Here is a 20,730-nt window from a genome sequence, read left to right as displayed (position 1 = left end):
TGGATGACTTTGAGGGGTCCAAGACTTCAGTGGAGGAAGTAACTGAAGGTGTGATGGAAATAGTAAGAGAAGTAGAATTAGAATTGTGGTCTGAAGATGTGACTGAATTGCTGCATACTCATAATAAAACTTGAGCAGATAAGGAGTTGCTTCTTATGGATGAGGAAAGAGAGTGATTTCTTGAGATAGAACCTAATTCTGGTGAAGATACTGTGAGATGGCTGAAATGACAACAAAAAATTTAGAATACTACATAAACTTAGCAGAGGCAGGGTTGGAGAGGACCGACTCCAATTTTGAAAGAAGTTCTATTGTGAATAAAATGCTATCAAACAGCACTGCATGCTACAGGGAAATTGTTCATGAGAGGAAGGGTCAATCAATGCAGCAAACTTCATTGTTTTATTATTTTAGGAAATTACCACAGCCACCCCAATCTTCAACAGCCATTACCCTGATCAATCAGCAGCCATGAACATTGAGGCAAGACCCTTCACCAGCAAAAAGATTACAACTCACGGAAGGCTCAAATTATGGGTAGCAATGTTTCAGCAATAAGGTAGTTTTTAATTGAGATATTTATATTGTTTTTTTTAGACATAATGCTATTGCACACTTAATAGACTCCAGTATAGTATGCATGTTAAGTCTCATATGCACTGGGAAACTAAAACATTTATGTGACCTACTTTTATTTTGATACTTTATTGCAGTGATCTGGAACTGAACTCATAATATCCCTGAGGCATGCCTATAGAGAGATTAACTGATATAAGATATGCAAACCTACAAGAAAGTACCTGTGTGTGTTAACTACTACATTAATTCTGCTAACGACAAAAATTATAATAGAGTTCATCAGAGAAAACCTGTTAAATCTGCATTTAAAAAATTCTCTCTAAACTCAGACCTGGAAGAAATCTACTGAAAGTTGAATGAAACATTTGTTAGACCTGTATCTGCAAATCCAGCAGAAGAGTTACCACACAGTTACACGGTTTGTTCACGTAATGTAGTCTTCAAGTGGCCCACTTTACCTGAATGCTAAATAAATGCCATTAGAGACCTGATCAGGTTTTTGTATTTAGCTTAGTAAGTGTGGACCTGGCCCAGCTGGCATGCTGGGCCTCCTTCCATCTTTGGTTTGACCTGATGCTTCCGTGCAGCACTTGCCATTCTTGCATCAGCAGTAGTAGTGCTAGTTCCTTCTCGCCAGACACTTTCACAGGAGCTCAGGCTGAGCTCCCTGGATGATTGCTTGCTACACAGTCACTGGAGCAGCTGGTGGAAAAGTCCATGTTGATCCCTCTGAGGCCTCTGCCTTTGGAAAACATTCTGAGTTGTTCTGCATCTCAGAGGAGCAAGTAACATGGTACAGAACTACCCAGGAATCTCCATTTATACTTCACTAGCTTGTAGGAACTCCATGGATAGTTCTACAGCACCAAAGAATTAGAATGACCATATAGTTTTTTGCCCAAGGAACACTCCCTTGAGAATGAAAGGGGCCATAGATAATAATTAAGTTGGGACAACAGACGTAAATTGGGGCTGTCCTGAATAAACTGGGTTGTACAGTCATTCTACTAGACTCTGGGTTCTCTGATCCTGTTATCCTGTTTTAGTTCAGTTCCAAACCTGAATAGCCCTGTTCCTCTCCCTGCTGTGTACTGTGGAAGAATATCCCAGAACATCCTATAACTAATTTTGTTTTCCTGATACAGAATTACTTTTGCTACTGCAATAGTGTTAGTATTTTTCCTTGGTTCTCATCAGCTAGTCCAAAACTTGCCTCATGTCAAAAACCATGTTGTGTACATATTCCAAAGCCATGTTCTAACCATTCATTCATCCCACAGTATTTATCAAGTATACTGTTTGAAGCAGGAGCTGTTCTACGTGCAGGGAAACAAAAACACACATGAGTGATAACATGCCTGCTTTATGGAGCTTATGTTCTCCCTAGTAAAAGTTACAATGAAAAATAAATAAATAAAACAGGGGTGGTGCCTGGTTGAAAGAAGACTACTTTAGATAGACTGGACTCTGAAGGCCTCTGAGATCTGAAAGATGAGGAGCCAGATAAGTGGATATAATCACCTAGAGTGAAGAATGTTGCAGGAAGGACAAATAGTAAGTATAAACACAGTCAAGTAAGAAAATGATCTTAATGTGCTACAGAAATAAGAAGTGTGTCAATGTGGGCAGAATGAGTGGAAGAGTGCTGAGGGGTTAGATCATTCGTGGTTGAGTAGGCAGGCCATAATACAGAATCTGAGGGTTTAATTCTTATTGCAATAGAAAGGTTGTCAACAGTTTTAAGTATGTGAGTGGAATAATCTGATTTATAATCTTTAAAATATAACTCTGCTTATCAGAAAGGGACTACATTCTGAGCGATAAGGGTTAAGGGTGATCAGGTAAAAGACTACTGTTAATAACCCCAGTAATTGGAGGTCTGAACTAGGGCAGTAGTAGGGAAGATGGTAACAAGTGGCTAAATGCAAGGAGTATTTTGGATGTAGTGCTTACAGGAATTGGTACAAGTGTGGAGGAAAGGAAAAGATGACTCTTACATTTGTAGTTTGGGTGAATGGGGTGCCAGTCAACTAAGACAGAGAAAGTGTGCGTGTGTGTGTGTGTGTGTGTGTGTGCGTGTGAACGTGCACGTGACTGCAAGCTAGAGGGAAGTTCAGGCCCATGATGTTTCCACTTCTTAGTTCCAGAGTTTCACATTATGAATCATAGAGCAGAAAGAAAGGAGGAACCTGGAACAGTGATGACATTTTGGAGTTTGATTCACAGCTCTCAGGACGGAAACTGTTTCCAGCTGAGTCATACGCTTTCAAGATCATCTGTCGACTGATGACCCACTCCAGCTCTTCCCATAAACTAATTAATTTTTATTCTTCTATATGGACTCTTTAGTGCAGACAAACAAGAGTTTTTCCTTTCTCTGGAAACTTTGTGTATTCTTCTGCTCCTGAGCCTTGGCACATGCTATTATTGTTTGTCTGTATGTCTCCATCACTAGATGGAGAGATCATGAGGGCAGACACACTCTTTGAGTCTTATGCATATCAACAAAGTGCATAGTGCCTTGAGCATAGAAGGCACTCAATATTTGTTAAATGACATTTAATTCTCCTCTGGTAAGCCTATTGTCTCTCACCTTCCTATTCAATAGCTCTTAAATACTTCAAAACCTGGCTTAAAAAAATTTTTTTTACTGGAAAGTTTTCCATGATGAATCCCACCTGATTATGACCACACCTTCACTTGGCATTTCTGTGGCACTTATGTAACTCTGGATAGTAAAAGTGTCCATCTGAGCCTTCCTAATGAATGTCCTAGTTTTCTCATATATACTAAAATGTTCTGTGGAGAGGAATCCTGCACTCTCCCCTCATTTTTTGACTATTTCTGTATAGAACCCGATAGTGTTCTCTTATACCATAGGAGCTTAATAAATATTGTTGACTAAAGCTTGGAAATTCACTTGGCCCAATCTCCTCCCTCGTGTTATAATTTGCCCCCAAAGGAATAGCTTCCTGTAAGAAGAATCAATTAGTCAGATAACCATATTTTCAATTCCCAAACAAATAGCTCAACAAAAATGACAATCTATGATTTGGGAATAAAGAAGTAGTTTTAGTCTAGGTGTCGTATCTATGGTATTATTTGTTATAATGAGATAAATGTATCTGTATACCCTATGTAAATATTTATTATTTTCTTGTTATTTTAGTTATAAAATTCCCTAGGATACATCACCTGCCCTGATGACACCTGTATTAATTGGGATGTTTATTCTTTGCATGAAGACTAAAATAAGTGAATAGAGTCATGTGTTTGGACTCATTCAGGAATAAAGGAATTTAAAAAAATTGTGGATGAATGAGAACAAGCTGATAAAGCACAAATCATTCACTTTGTTCACTGTGGGCACAAATACACTATGATCTGCAATATCCTATTCACATACACTTGATCATTAACTTATTTTAACTTTCTGAAGTTACTTGAACTAAGGGCAGCTACAGATTTCACTACATTATAGTATGCATCTAATTCACTGGTTTGTGCATATTTGAATGAAAAGGTGTGGTATAACGTAGGATAAAGGAAATTGAGGGAACAAAGCATAATTTCCACTCACCAAAATCCAAAGGTTAAATAGATGAGAATGAAAGATTTGAATTCACTTCCCAGAACAGTGCTTCATTACCAAAATAAACTTGAGCCCACCACGTTACTGCAAAGAAAAATCAACAGACATTAGATAGTCATTAATCATCCTAAATAAACAGCACTTTTCAAGTGTCTGATTGACACTGGGCACAAATTCTGCCCTTAGAAATATTCCCCAGATTTCTACCATAGACCTACATTACTTAATTCAATGTTTGTCTTCTCTAGGATTTAATATTAGAACAGAAATTGGTAGAAAAATTCTCAAAGTTTGTTTTAACAAATTATGTCTGTCTTAATCTCTTTCTTGGTACAGATTTTCATTGTAAATATGTTTACTTACTCAAACAGCCTCAAAACCAAAACTTCATGTTTTTTACATGCAATTTCTAATGAATGATATGGATGGATTAGTACTTCTCATAAACCTACAGCAGTCATGCTTTTTATGGCATTCTTCTTGTATTTATTCTCATGTTTACTAGTGTTTCTTAGGGTTCTATACTTTACAGGCTTACCAAAAAAAGAAAAAGACATTTCTTAGAATTGTACCTTTTCTCTCCTAAGATAGCTAATCTTTTTTATTTATAGGAGTGATGCAACACGCAAATGCAAGCATGCCAGACATTGTTTACTGTTTTTTAAAAAATTTCTTATTCATCTTATTTCCCATTAGAAGGTACAGTAAGTATTATTTGTGCAACAATTTTTAATTGCAATATATTGACCTGAAAAACTGATCATCATTACCATAAGTGACAACAATTGATATAATCTGTTAAGATAGCATATATTGGCAATTTATGTCTTGAAAGCCTCAGTTTATTCAATTTAAAGAATATTTACTGAATAATAAATACGTGTTTAGTGTCGGTTAAAAGTTAAATGAGACATTTATCCTGTCTTTAGGGTCCTATAATCTAGCCAATAAAACACAGATCTCCCCATATGTGTTTACCAGCCTTGGAAATCATAAGCCTTTGGCATGAAATATTAAGATGTGATCTAAAGTCTAAAGAGTACTGAGTTCTTACTTTGGCTCAGCCACCAATTTTTGGTCCATGGAGTAATCCTCGATTTTCTTCTATGTGATAAAAATAATATTTGTTCTCAACAAACTTAAGATGTGTGTGTCCTTTTTTAAATTTATTTTTATTGAGGTAACATTGGTTTATAACATTATATATTTCATGTGTACAACATTTTACTTTAACTTTTGTATATACTACAGTGTGCTCACCACCAAAAATTTAGTTTCCATCTATCACCATACAGTTGACCCCCTTTACCCATTTTGCACCCCTCTACTACTACTACTCTGTGCTCATGTATGATTTCTTTCGGTTCTCAATGTATGGAATTTTTAAGAATAGAGTTCAATGTCAAATAAGTATTGAGCTCACAGCAAAAAGATGCTATTGATACACAAATTATTCATATCATTATGTATATGTAAGTCATTATTATATGCCTTATGTTACTATTTTAATATATACAAGTAATATATGCAATAATATGCAAATCATTGTTATCCACAATAGAAGGGTAAAACACTGACTAACATTTAGCAGAAATTATTTTCATTGAATTAAGGCAGTAGGGAAAACCTCACTAAAATGTTGACAAATGCTTTAAGCTTCTAAAAAAATAGAAACAGAAATAATTGGGCTGCCATTATCTATGTAAATGAGGTATGATAGGGAAGTACAGGGGCTGAAAAACAACAGAAAATGCAACTTTATCAACCAAAATATCTATGATATATTCTTTTTAATGCATAATATGGGCTTATATTGTATGAACAAAACTGAGCGCAAATTTTGTAGCTATTCGGTAAAAATAAGTGGCTGCCATTGCAGCATATGCATTGCATGGCACACGTGTTACTCCTCAATTAGAAGTGCTGTGAAACCCTTACCAAACTTACAGTATTTTAAGGGGACACATGTTTGAAAGAAATGACCATTTTAACAATTACTTATTGTTGTCATGTCATGCAAATGTCTTCTTTCTTAACTTTATTTCAAATCCTATAGTCGAATTTGTTGATGGAAAACAAGAAGCAGGAGGTTCTGTTTGTAGAAATAGAAAGGAGTGTACATGAGGGGTAGAGTGTGTTTTGCTTGGCAGTTCTTGTGCTACCATTTTGTTTTTGTTTTTAGTGCTGGAGGGCAGCAAATTGGCAGGTATAAATAAGGCTCTTGCTGGTTTCATACTGTATTTACAATCAGTTATTATGGGTTAAAATGTTTGTGATGCATAGGGAATTAGCACTCAACTTCTGTTAAGAATCATGGAAGCTCAATGTCTAATTTCAAACATTGCCTGAATATAGTTCTTTCTAATCTTGCATTAATTTCCACCAACTTTTATAAAATGTACACAAACGGATTATTAGGGATCCTCTGTGTCTTATTTTGGACTTGCGTTAATGTTTGAAATTTTGAATATAAATTTTTGTATCTAAAATTTTAATATAACATGTAATTTGCCATAGTAACAAAAACTGGTAGGTAAGGAATAAATATTCCTTTCCACCAACTTGATAGAAAGTGAGGAAGAGAGAGAGAGAGATTGATTGATTGATTTATAGAGAAATCCAGAGAGATGTAGAGATTTAAAGAAATTAAGAGACAGAGAGATTCCTCAGTTTAAAAGATTACTTTTTATGGTAACCATATGGCATATTGTTATAACTTTTAATTTTTGGAAATATAAAATAGCTATTTCCCTATCTAATTTGATGTAAAACAGAATCATTTTATGATATAGTTCGCACTCTACTAGGATTTGCATGTACCACATGTTAAATCATGTCCCAGAAACTTAGCAACCATCAGCATATAGAGCCTAATGTCATATGATTATGAAGAACACAAAGGTTGTAATGTTTGTGCAGATATTGCTTAATAAGAAATTTCCATTTCAAAGGAAGGAGAGTAAGAATAATTTTACAAAAAAATTTAGAGTGGGCCATATTTCTGCAATATACTGATCTGTATCAATTTTTTTGAAAGCTCCTGGAAACATGACCTCCCCATGTCTCTACATTTGCTCTGTGCTGGCAGACAAAGAGCCAAGATCATCTTGACTTTGAGGAGGAACAGTGGGAAAAAAGATGAGAGGAGAAGGGTATGAAATAAATAATAAATAAATAAGTGACTGTTGAATAAAACAATTAGTTTTGCCCCAGGCTTCTGCAATAGCTTATGAATTCTTACCAGCATTAGTTTACAGCTGTAACTTCAGGATATAATAGGAGATTGAATCTTATACAGGCAATGAAACAGATGATCAAATTCACAAGAGATTGTGTCAGGCTTTTTCCAGTACTAAAGAAACATATTAATCCTTGTCACTGTTTTCAGAAACGCTGTGACAGAAATAAACCTGTACTGTAACTTGGCCCTTTTAATGAGCTTCTGGAGTGTGGGCTTTCCACTCAGCACCTGAAAAACACAACAAAACACCTTTTATATTAAAGATGTGAGGTTTGCTGCTGGCTAAATTTGTACACAGAAGTCTATAAACCAGTGCTCAGCCAGCTGGGAAGCAAGAAAGCAAATTCAGATTCTGCCATGAACTTCACAGACCAATTATCTACTTGGAATCATGGGAGTTTAACAAACAAATACCAGCCCCTGCTGAGCCTTTTCAGGCCAGCAGCTTATGGGTGATTCGGTTGCATCCGAGGCTTTTAGACTGATCAATTCTTAATCACAAAGCGCAAAAATTATTCTCAGACTCATGTCAGTTTCTTTGGACACGTTTGTTAACAATCTGCTTCAAATCATTTTTTTAAAAAGAAACTGCAGACACTGTTTTTATTGACTCCCCACTTGTAAAATGTTTATAGCTTGTTAATTTATATTTACCCCTTTACTTTTGCCTGCAAATCAACATCACTTAGCACAGTTTGGTTACACTTTGTCCAAAGGAAATTACAGAAGACTGCTATGGGGCTAAAATGAAGGAAAGCTGCGGAAAATCAATACACTGCTGATTAAACAGATCGTAGCAAATTCACGGCTGTATGCTACAGCATGGAGACATCAGTGTGATGCCCATCTAGCAGTTAATGTGCTTTCAGTCAGGTGAAGAAAATTTCAGAATAAGGCAAAATCACCCAGGAAAAACAAGAACTACCTTATATAAGAACGTATGTGCTTATATGAAACCTACATTTTGTGTAAGGTAGCAGTGCACTTGGGGAATAAACAGGATGTGTTTATTGTACAAAATAAAGCAGTTTAGTGTCTTTATTATGACATTTACCCTTTGTATTATGCAAGAAACTAATGGCACTGCAAGATGTAACCTATTTGCTATCTCAAGTTTTTTTAATTTTATGGATTTCTTTCTAGGTTTATCAGCATTTTCTTGTCTAATTTCAATTTTGTAATAATCAAAATGACTGAAAGGAAGATTACTTGTAGAGGATGTCCAAAAGTAATAATGATATCCAACGATACGTTGTAATTCAGAAAGCATCATATAATTTCCAATTTTAGAGTAGAAGAATGTACATGAAATAAACCAGGTATAAAAAATGCAGTTTATATGTATTTTTTCAAAGCAGCGGGAGTGAAGATATTAACACAGCACAGTTATGAAGATCAACATTTGTCTGTAAATCGTAGACAAAGGCAGCATTTGGGTTACAGGGAAGATTTGAGATATCTGGGCTAAAGCAAAAGTACTCTGAGTTAAAGCATAAACTCTCATTTCCATGCTACCCAGTTTGTGGAATTCTGAACACCAAATACTTTGAGGACTGCAAGAAGATACATATCCTAAAGACTTGTTAAGAGGTGGTGCCTCCTTTAATCCAACTTGAAGAACTGCACTGCTCTGTATTGCATGTGAATTAAGGGAATGAGAAACAAAAGTTTAAATACAACCTTTCTGGAAAAGAGTAATTAAAAGAAATTTTGTTTCAGCCTTTGGTCAAGCTTTTTATTTGACATACACATTTATCTATTTAGATACTGTAATTCTATACCAAGAATCTTTGTTTTTTTAACTTAATACATCAGGGTAAAGTTTGAGCCGCTACACACCATTGTTCATTGAGGGTAACTAAGCTTTGATATGTTATAAGATTCTGGCAGATAACTTTCCATAGTAAATCCTTATACTAAAAAAATATATTTGAGAAAATTATGTTCTATACGCAAAAGCCAACTTAAGTTTCAATTTCTGTTGTTTTTAATTCTTTTTCAAAATATCAGTCTTTCAAATGGTAACATGGTTAAGTTCTTTGCCAAATTTCATGTGTTAAAAGGAAGGTGTTTTTGAGTCATCAAAGCTTATAAAAAGACCTTTAACAAGTAAACAGCTTTCTTCTTTTTTTTTTTTTTAAACTGGAAGATGTGGTATAAGAAAACACATTCATGGACACCATATGTGAACCAAGTTTCATCCCAAGATTTTGAGATTTTAGAGAATTCCTAGAAAATGATGGATTTAAATTTATACTGAATTTTACTGAAGAGGCTCACTCAGTGACACTATTTTCATACTGATATATATACACTTGTATGTACATGTAAAACCAAGGTGCTATACTTTGATTATTCTATTTAAAAAATCTTTGATAATCTTATTTAGGAAAAAGAGGTTTTCAACAGTTCAGGAATATGAAAAATAACCATACTTCAGTATCTCTATTTTATTGTAAATATTAACTTTCCTTTCTTACATTGTAGTAAACTATTAACTTTTTTCATGTATAAGTTTCAAAAAAAATGAGATAATTTCTACTTAATTACATGTGATTTTTTGTTATTAGGAGAGCAAAGCAGTGGATATTAATAGAAAGAACAAGCATTTCAAAAAATATAGAAAATATCTTACTTTGAAAGAAAAAGAAAAATATTTGTTTGCTAGGTTAATTTGCTCTCAAGTACATATTTTAAGATATTGCTTTCCTTTGTGGCACTGAAAGAAAACTAAACTGAAGTGACATATTAGATTGGAGTTAGTGGAAGAAGAAAAGACTGAGTAACACAAATATACACTTCTGAACAAAATTATTTTCTAAGTCTCACAACTATTCAGACATTTTCACATTTTTATAGTTCCAGTAAGTTAACAACGGTTGTTTGTAAACATGCTTTACTTTATTTAAAACCCATACACTTTATAAATTTGAGAGTTGGCAGGGATTTGAATACCCTTCGGTAGAAACACACTTTTTCTTATTAATACATGGTAATTTATCACCATTAAGTATATGATCCCTCTGGAAAAAAACTGATGCACATTGCTCTCTAGACTATAATTTTAATGTTCATGATATTAATCTTTAATTAAATTACAGTTATTTTAGAAATGTATATCCTTAATTAAATTATACAAGGCACATAAAGAAAAAAAAAGACTATGGTATGATTAAAACATGTTTAAAATGTGCTACTGAATTTTGAATGCTGTCTGTCATCTCCCAAGTATGACTAGGCTTCAGAAATGACTAGAAAGTCAACTGAAAAATTGCCAAGTGAAAAACTGTTTGGCTCTTTTAAGAACCATACATTAAAATTTTGGACAGTTTCTCTATTAAATCTAAATATACTTCTTAGTATATACAGTATTACATTTCTAAATTAATTGCCATACTCCCATTTGTTAAAGAATTTCACTCCATGTGAAAAGCAAAGCCTCACTAGATGTGAATTTTACACTGCGCTAGATCAATCCCAATACCAGTAAATGGATATTATTAAACAGCATGGGGTAGTGCAAACTGGGAAAGAAAACTTGTAGTGTGCTGCCTTTGAGCAGACCTGGCTTGCATGCTGTGACAGGGCAATTGTCGACATGCTTTTTCATGCCAATCTGCAGCTTTTTCAACTCTAGATGCTATGGCAACCAGGGTTTAACAGACTAAGCAGCTAACAAGCTTCCCTGATGGAATTGTCTGGTTGTGTGATTGCCTTGTCTTAGGGAAAATATAAAATAGAATGAAGACGCTTGTGGACATTTGTCAAACTGATTATAATTTGGACAGTTGAATCATAATTGTCTGTTGTGTACTGTACAGTAGTGACATATGCTATTTTCCACGTTCCTTGCAGGGCACACTACTGCATTCCCGCATAGGCTGTGTTTCCCTTGGGAACAATGGTCCTGGTTGCTGAGGGCTTGGTGCAACATGGCAGGCCACATCTCACACCAGATCATCTGGGAAAGAAAAGAACAGTGAACAGTTCTAATTTTTTTTTTCTTTTTGAAAAGGCCTGTGCTTGATTTGAACTATATTTATGTGAAATATAATGAACATTAAGTTGATGTGAAGAGATATTTCTCTTTTATAAAATGTTCATGTTCATAGGGTAAGTTGTAGATCAAAATATGCAGGTGAATTAATTTGTTATTTATGATTGGGCATAATTTTAGTTCTTTGGGAATATTGATTTTTAAAATTTGCAACCACTTAAACATGTATTTGTGTCACCAATCATATGCATAATTTAAAACACTGAGAAAATAATCAAGCTTCTCTGATGGGATGGTCTTGTTTTAATACTGCCTTGTCCTATTGAAAATGAATAGAAGATACTCTATTGTTCTAAATGATCAAAAGCCTACTAATAAAATTTCAGTCTCTTTAAACAGTCAAAGGCATGGTATTTTCAAGATCATTTGATACCAATTTTTTTTCTTGACAGGGACACATTTTTTAAAAAATTAAAAGAATTAGAATGAACATTTCAAGTGAAAAGTGAAATTTATCATAAAACAAAATCTAGGTTTCAATAAAATGAACTATTTTCTAGCAACCTTACTAATTATTTTATAGAACATTGTGAAATAGATTATTTTGCACTTAAAAAAATCCCAATTTTATGTTTTCAGGATAAATATTTAACGAAATTTTCGGTAGGCACCAAACTAGTTGAGGTTTGTTATGTATAAGTTGATGATAAGAAGATTTTGGTGAGTCCACAGAAAGGTGCAAATGACTATAACACACTCATTTTGGCCACATGTTACCAACCACAGAGTTCTGCTATTGCTATGTTTTCTTATTTCAATTTTGAAATATTTCAAATAGATGATCCTGGTTTCAGACACCGAGGACTTCAGAAAACGTAGGGTTCCTTTCTCTTTTTTTCAGTAGCATGGGCAGCAATCCAAGTTGCCTTTTAAAAAAAACCTTCAAAGTCACATACAATGACTTATGTCTAGATGGTGCATTTCCTAGAACATGTCTATTTCTAGTTTGAGAAACTGATTATTTTTCTTAAACAGAAAGATCTCAGAATGAGAACACCTTCTTCTATGATGAGCGGTGCACACAAGAAGGGTGAGAAATGAAATTGGGAACATTTTGCTCTCTTTATAAAGAACCTACTCCAGACTAAAATGTAAGAAATATTTTTGCAGAGTTAAAGTGTACCAAAATTTATAAGCTAAGAATTACTGCCATGAAAGCTTTACTTTATATGATCACTAATCATTTTTCACAAAATAGCTTTTATTCACTGGGCCACCAGGTCTTCCCCTCCAATTCTATCTTAGCTTTGAAATTAGCCTCCGTCATTAGTCACCTCGGTGCCTGTCACTTTTCTGTTGTCAGCTAGAGTTGCACTAGAGAGACCTCTGTTTCACTTATTTCCCTGAAGAATATAACTTCTTTCCTGTCCAACATGAAGTTTACTTGAGTCATGTGCTAAATTAATATCATTTGAAATTAAGGAAAATCATATATTTTAGTAGAACGAATGAGAATTTTGACTCTACTTTTTCTTTTGAATAAGAAAGATTCCTATTTGATAGATTTTACTTTTGAATTCACTGAAACTTCTTTTTATTTAATAGATTCAAACTTATAATGTGATAGTATCTACTCTGGAGTTTGAAGAATTATGTCTGAAAGCAAAGTAATTCTTTTGGTCATTCAGAACAGAGGTGAAAGTTTGAGTGCTTTGTATTAGTTCAATGACAACTTCCCAGAGGATAAGAAAATTATGGTTTAAGGTATAAGTGTTTTCCTTTCTGTTTAGGAATAAAGGCATATGAAGAAATGGTATATAAATTTCAGCAAAGACAAGAGGTCAACCTTCTTTTGTGAAATGTTTTCTATCTATAAGATGTACTTTACACCCATTACATTATTATCTATCATCTAAAATAGGCAAAGACTGATAAGCCTATTTTAAAGTTTAGAATAAAATAAAAATCTTGAGTTTATAGACTCACTCAAGAGGCTAATTACCAAAAGAGGCAAACATGAGTCTTCACCTTTCCTTTAAAAAAATTGCCTCTTTTATTCCTTTATAAGAATTATAAAATGCTTCACAGGTTCTGTCATATTAGGGTCAATTCTCCATTTTGAAAGGCACCATAAGGCTATTCCATCCACATAGTCCCCTGTAGCAGCTTTTCACTGAAAACCTTTTTTCCTATTAAAAATTACTTTTCTATTAAACTAAGGCACTAAGTTTCTTCATTTATAATAAAAACATTATATGGAAGTCATTAACATTTTAGTACAAATTAATTTCAAGCATATCATCTTTAGTAACACTACCAACTTCCATCTGGAGTCGGGCAGAGGGCTATCTCTGACTCTTCCCCGGCCACATACTTCAGTGCAAAATTCACATCTTGAGGGAGTTAGGGCGGGGATGGCTGAGGAAGGCAGCAATAATTGTGGTGTGACACTTCCCTCATGTAGTTTATGAGTACCTGACTTCTGTGAAGCAAGCAGAAATTAAAAACAGAAATAAAACTTCATCCTGGAAACAAATGAATCTTCTCCTTGAAGATGTTAGAAGAGGAATTTTGAGGAAAAGATGAAATGTGCACTAAAGTGTATATGCACTAAGACCTAGCAGCAATCTGAGGATTTTTGTAAGTGTGATCCCTCTCATAGTCACAGGCTAGTGGTGTTGGATTTTGAGTAATTTTTCCCATAAGGCATAGAGGAACTGGGATGCTATTTACTTAGATTCCTAGGCTTCTGTCAAACAGGAGAGGCTACCACTATATGGTGGAAAGTTGTGACTTTTAAAATTTCTCTGCTTGAGTTCCATATTTTTCCAGTAATAAATGAGTACATATTTTAAGCTGACATTTGTTTCTGTGTAAAAGTCTCAGTTGAACCAAGCTCTCTAAATATATGCTATGGAGAAAAGTTAGTGTTTTTTTCCTAGAGTTTAGAGTAAGCTTTCTTGGCTACGCGGTGCCACTTAGCCTCTTGGCAATTTCTCTCAAATTCAAGAACGTCAGCCCTTCCTTGTTGATGGGTTTAGGGTGGGACTGGAACTAAGTAAAGGAACAAAGAATCTGATGGGAACTGTGGTCAGTGAAGGGCACATTTGGAGTGTTACTGGAAGAGACTGCAGGGGAGTGGGGAACATGGAGGACACGGAGCTGCGGAGGCGGGGGCATGACCATACTGGGACACCACCACAAATGTAGCTACAAGCCTTTCTTTTTCCCTTGAGGCATTCTGTTCAGGTTGGCCTCAAAATGATTAACAGTTATACATCTTTACCCAGATTCAGAAATATTGAAACAGCTTTTCTCTAGCTCTGAAATTTACCTGCATATATCATTTGGGTTCCTTCTCTCTGTCAAGTGATGAAGGGTTAAAGTCTTTCTTTATTATTCTTAAAATAATGCACAAAATCCAAACAGGAAATTATTTTAAAGTATCACCTGGAATTAATAGTGGTATTTTCTTTTGTTGTTGTTGTTGTTTTTAACTTTCAAAACTCTTCCCCCCGCAAGGAAAAAAGCAGATGAATATAATAATTATAATAGTAATAATCATAATCATGGTAATGAAAATAGCTAACATTTATTTAGTACTTACTATATTCCAGTTTTTTCATTTAATTACTTTAATGCGTTAAGCAATCTTCTCAGGAGGATACTGGTATTTCTGTTTTATAGATGATAAAACTGAGGCACAGAGAAGTTACTGATTTGCCCAATGACACACACCTAGGAAGCATGGAAGCAATATTTTAATGCAGGCTATCTGACTCCACTGTCAGAGCGCTTAACTCTCAGAAACTTTCCTTTGTTAATTCAAAAGCTGTATTCTAAACCTAGGTACTGATGAATAGATTTTATCAGTTTCATTTATTATGAATATTACACCTGATGAAGATGGCAAAGTTTCTCTCCTAGAACCATCTAATTACATGTCCTTGATACTTACACTTACGTATAAAGCTTCTCAGAGTCCTAAAGAGAATGAGGGTTAAGAAATTCAATCCCCAAACCACATCAATAGAATGACATTTGTGTGGCATGGAGTGAGTACATACCATGCTCTTGGTCTTGTACTAGATGCATCGGTGATACATAAATATTATGAAGGAGGTATTGGGATCCCTATTGCACATAAGAAAACTGAGGCATAAAGAAACTTTCACACAAAGCTAGTATGTAAATAGAAATGAGTTTCTAACCAAGGTTTATCTGGACACACATCTTTCTCCCAAGGCTTATTATTATTAAACCTAAGGTATTTTATACTGTAGAATTCAAGCGTTGTGCAAATGAGAATTTAAATTCTTCTCCAGTCTTACTGGTGGTAAAGACAAAGGAAGAGGTTATGCATTAGTGACTTCACAGAGGTAGTATAGATTCAATCTTTAAAAAAAAGTTATTTGAGATTATGTATGGTCTTTTTCAGCACTTCAGCTCATGATGATCTATTTTTATCCTGTAGCAGGGGTGAGAGTTTACATATAATGCATAAAAAAAGTAGTTTACTTTATTATGTCCTGATCTGATTCTGGAGCCTAGGAGCTACTACATAAAAGAAATAAATTTTAGTTTATTAAAAATAAGTAGTGCATCTCTTCCACATTAAAATAGCTGTTATGGGTTGTACAGTAAGTCTACATATTCTTTGATACTTCTCCCTTCAAAAGGTGGAGTTTGATTTGCCTTCCCAGAATGTGGGCTTACCTAGTGACTTGTGTGTGTGTGTGTGTGTGTCACTTACTTTTAAAGGAAAGATATGGTAGAACTGATAATGTGTACCTTCTGAGATTAGAACATTAATTTATTGTAGTTTCCTCTTTGCTCCTTCTATGGTGCCACTCAGTCTAGGGGAAGCCAAGGGCCATGGCAGGAGGACATTCAAAACGCTCACAGAGAGACCCCTGTGGCAAGGAACTGAGGCCTGTAGCCAATAGCTAGTGAGGCAGTGAGGCCTCCTGCCAACAGCCATGTGAGTGAGCTTGGAAGCAGACTCTGAAGCCCCCAAGACTTCAGATGACAGAAAATCTGGCTGACATTTTGTTTGCAATCTTGTGCGAGACCCAGAGCCAGCACCACCCAGCTAAGCAGTTCCTGAATTACCAAGCCACAGACATTTTGAGATAATAAATGTTTGTTGTTTTAAGCCACTAAGTTTTTGGGTAATTGGTTATACAGCAATACACCATTAATATAATAGTTTCTGTAAGGTAACATTCAGTGAAATTTAAATTCAGACTCCCTGGTAAGATTAGCTTCTCCCCAAATTCCAAATTTCTTAAAGAGTCTCTTCTTTCCCACCTCCCTTCCAAGATAGGAGCTTTCCGGAGGAAATGTATGAGGAATGTATTTTGTACCATTCTCCAGGCCCTGCTCCCTCTGCTGAGGGGACCCTCATTTCACCTGTACACTCTCTGATTTCAATAGAATCACTGAGCACTGGTCCTATTTGAACATTATTCTGGAATCCACTCCTTCTGACTGTGAACTTGGTCACTGCTTCTGGCTATGAAACACTTGCACCTCACAGCCTTTGCCATGACCCTGTTCCTCCTCTGATCTACTTGCTCGCTTGTATTCTCAAGTTGAGGGTGTGGGTGCCCCACACATCAGGTATGGGCCCCAGGAATCTGATGCTCCACCCCTACAGATTGTTCCTAACCTGTTAACTCTTGAGGTACTACACTGTCAGTCCCCTGTTGGATGTGGAGTTTGCTTAAGACTATTGAAGTTTTCCTAGTCTATATCCTGAGGGTATAGAAACAAATTTCCTTCAATGGGAATCTCTTAAAATTGTCTTTATTACACTTGTGAAATATCAGAAACAGCCTAAATACCCATACATAAGAAAGCAGTTGAATAAACTATTGTACCGCTACACAATGGAGTGCCATGCATCTGCAAATAAGAATGAGAAAAGTCTTCTCAGGATATATTGTGCTGTGAAAAAAGCAAAGTGCAAAAAGTATTTATAGTATGTGACCATTTAAGCAAGAAGGAGGAATAGGGGAATATACACAGATTTGCTCATGTGTGGAAAAGACATACAGGAGGATCAAACAGAAGCTAAAGAGACTGGTTACATACAGGAGTGAGTGGAGAAGGGCTGGAAATAAGGAGGCAATGGGAACATGGCACAGGATTGAGGGAGAAGCAATACCTTTGTGAATATATGTTTTTATAGTTCTTACTCTTAGAATCATGATACTGCTTTACAAACCTCTCAAATAAATAAATGATTAAATAAACCAGGAAGTGAGGAGAACCCAAAGTGGAAACAAACAGTAACAAGTGAACCTAATTATATTATTTATGAATAAAACAACACTGACAAGGATGGAGATAAAAAGTAACTTTAGAAAGCAATATTTTGACTAAATACAGTTAATCTAAAGACAAAACAAACAAACAAAAAACAACTTTTCCACAAATGTTACCCTCTGGTTAGTAAATTTGTTTCTGACATGAGTATAAGTTAGCAATTCTGAAATTATTTTATGTTCATACTAGGTTTGAATAAATAAGCAAATACATTGTTAATGAGAGCCATTTTTCTCATTGTCAGAGGAACAGGTTACAAACGAAAATGAGGAAATAGTAAAGTGAACCCTGCCATGTTAAATTGGAATAAAAGGTATCAGTCTGAACTAATAGTTTTTTTAAAAAAAAGTATATACAGACAGATAGATACAGAAATAAATAGTTATGTGCATTCATGTGCTATTATTGTATGTACATCGATTTCCTTGTCTTGTTCTTTGAGAGACCCTACAAACAATGACTTCCCTGTAGAAATGAGCACAACTTAACATTTAGATCTTGGAATTTACAGGTCATTTTCCAGTAAAAGGAACCAGGAGAAATAGCTGGTGCCAGGAAGGACCAGGGCAGGAAAAATACAAGATGAGACTGGAATGTCTTAGGTAATAGAAAGTATAGAAGTACTCACAAAATGATGGAGGTAGCTCAAAAAATCACTATCAAAACCAAGTTTAAAGAGCTCTCAGTGGCCAAAGTTGGGCCAATTAGAGAATAACCCAAATAATGCTAGTTTAAATTACAACCCTTAGATTAAAATAATTATCAATGACACAGTGCAGATACAAACATGTAAATAGAAAAGTTAATAAACAGAAGAGGGTGCTCTTCTTTACAGAAGCCTATAGATTAATAAATCTACAAGGAATAAAGGAAATAGAAAATCACCATTGAACAAACATCACAGTAATATATTTGTTATATCTATCCACTTGTATACATACTGTTCAAACCATCAGTGGATGCTAAAATTGATGAGTGATGAGAAATAGGATATTCACATTATCTTAAAATATTTTCCCACAAAATACTTAATAATTACAAAGGGAAAATATTAACATGGTAATGGAGAAGAACCATTCAGCCATGTAATCAGAGTTAACACTACCAGTAATAAGATATAATGCCACCATATATTCCATTACATGATGTACTGAGGATGTAACATCACTTCTGTTTTATTTCTTCCAAAAAAGAGTGACAACAATCTAATTATGAGAAAGCACTAGACAAACATAAATTGAGGGTTGTTCTAAAAACTAACTGGCATGTACTCTTCAAAAGTGTCAAAAACATGAAATACTGAGGAACTATCACAAATTGAAGAACCTCCAAAAGCAACTAAATGCAATATGGGAACTTGTATTGAATCTTGGACCAGAAAAAAGGGATATTAGTGGAAAAGCTGGCAAAATTCTTATAAGGTTTGTATATTAGTTAATGATATAGCATCACTGTTAATTTCTTTTTTTTACTGAAGTATAGTGGACTTACAATATTTATTAGTTTCAGGTGTACAACACAGTAATTTGATATTTTATTGATTATACTCCATATAAAGCAACTATAAAGTATTGGCTATATTCTCTGTGCTGTGCAGTATATCCTTGTAACTTACTTATTTTATATCTAGTAGTTTGTACCTCTTAATTCCCTTCACCTATTTTGACCCTCCCTCAACTCTTCTCCCCTCTGGTAACCATTCGTTTTTAATCTGTCTGTCTGTTTCTGGTTTGTTATATTTGTTCATTTGTTTTATTTTTTGGATTCCACATATAAAATTTCTTGAATTTAATTACTGAACTATGGCTATATAACATGTGAAATTGTGAGAAATTGGGTGAAAGGTATAAAACAATGCTTTGTATGATTTGTGGAGCTCTTCTCAAAGACTAAATTAATTAAAAAATCTTTTAAAATCTTTGCAAAAGTTAAACTTAGTGAATTTTTCTCATTTAAGATAATCCAAGATTTCTGAGAGACTCAATGTGCATCAAGGTTAGCTAGTTTCATTGGTCTGAAAAACAGTATCTTATCAATCAGAGTCCACAATGATTTCCAGCTACCATAAGTAAAACTAATGATCTGGCCAAAATGAAATAAACACCCCCCCCCACCATTATGAACCACTCCTGGCTCCTCCATTCTCTGGGGGATGGGGGAGTGATAAGAAAGTATTCTCATGACTGACTTAATGTCTTTTCCTTCTTTCTTTCTTGGCTTCTTCTCCTAGTGATGGAGGGCCTTTTAATTTCCTCATCTGATAGAAACTGTCTCAGTTCCTACCCTCCTCCTTCCTTACGTGACATTCACTTCATCCTTTATTGGATGAAGTAGCAACAGTGCTGCAGAAGCTCTTAAATGCCTACCACTCAAGATGCATGAGTGGTACTTAAAAATAGTACCTGTGGCACATGGGCAGACTGCTCTATACATTTTAATACCTAATTATCCTCCCAAGTTAGTTCCCTGAAGTTTAATTTGATCTTCCTAGTTACACTGTTAGGTCCTTGGGGGCCACGTTGATCTCTTAACACCATTTGTATCCCTGTAGCATGTAACAAACACCAACTAGTCAGGGCACATTTCGTAGACTGTTTGAAGTATATTAACCACGAATCACTCTGAGTACAGTACTAAAGCAGTGGGGGGTCGTGATCTGTAAAGACTAAAGCTCACAATTCTCCTTCCCATTTGCTTTTTCAATGTTAGTCAACCCTATGAAAAAGTTTGTCCATAGCCAACCATAAGTTTGCCACTTTGCCTTTCTGTACTGTAAGTGTTCTCAGCTATGGAAAATCATCATACATATCCTCTATTTAAAGACTGTACATATAAATCATTTCAGAATTTTCTATGAGAAGATGATAAATAAACTATGTTACAATTTGAGGGCATATGATTGAAAAAGCTATTCATGCTTCAAGAAATTCTTGGAGAAAACATTATTTTTGTTGTAAAAATCCTAGTTCCATCCTTTGAAATGTGAGTAAT

This window comes from Camelus bactrianus, chromosome 6 (genome assembly GCF_048773025.1).
Source record: "Camelus bactrianus isolate YW-2024 breed Bactrian camel chromosome 6, ASM4877302v1, whole genome shotgun sequence".
Classification (NCBI taxonomy): Eukaryota; Metazoa; Chordata; class Mammalia; order Artiodactyla; family Camelidae; genus Camelus; species Camelus bactrianus.
This window is presented reverse-complemented; position numbering follows the sequence as displayed.